Source organism: Arachis duranensis, chromosome 10 (assembly GCF_000817695.3).
Source record: "Arachis duranensis cultivar V14167 chromosome 10, aradu.V14167.gnm2.J7QH, whole genome shotgun sequence".
NCBI lineage: Eukaryota > Viridiplantae > Streptophyta > Magnoliopsida > Fabales > Fabaceae > Arachis > Arachis duranensis.
Window position 1 is genome coordinate 102,526,047 of NC_029781.3, and position 679 is coordinate 102,526,725.

A 679-nucleotide genomic window follows, 5' to 3' on the forward strand; every position below is an offset into this window, starting at 1 on the left:
ACCAATCAGCTCCCATCATTGTTGGGATTCTCATCACTGCCGCTAGTTCATTAACAAGGACTTTTATCGGCATTACTCTCCTCCAGACCAGAAACGAACCACGTTGTCTATTCTTAGTGAAAATAACCATCCACTTAAGGATAAAAATAATCATCAGCATACCTAATGAATTGAACATCCAGTGTATTTTAATTGCATATAACTAAACCCAATCCAATCAAATAATTATCCACATAAGAATTAAAATAACCATCTATATACATACTAAAATAACCATCTTGAACTGGCTTTTGAAGTAGCTTCAGTGAAAGGCCGTGGTGAAAATGACGCAACGACTAGCACTGTTGTTGCTCCTTCAACGGTTCGACATCTATTTGCGGCGGCCACCGGTGAGGATGAAGGTTCTTCTCCAGTGACTCAAGTGAAAACCACGCAATCACTAACTCAAGTGGCCATTGATGTAGAAAACCCCACAATGACTAACATTGCTGCTGACCGATGAGAATGAAGGATTGGATGAAGAAGAAGAAATGATTAAGAGAGTAAAACTGTACAAACTTTGCTGACCTCGCATGAGGAGAATGAAGAGTGGCGTGAAAACAGCGGCAACAATGGATGGACGGGGGCGGGAGGCGCGTTGCGCTGAGTGCCGGAGGAAGAGGCGCGTCCGGCTGATCGG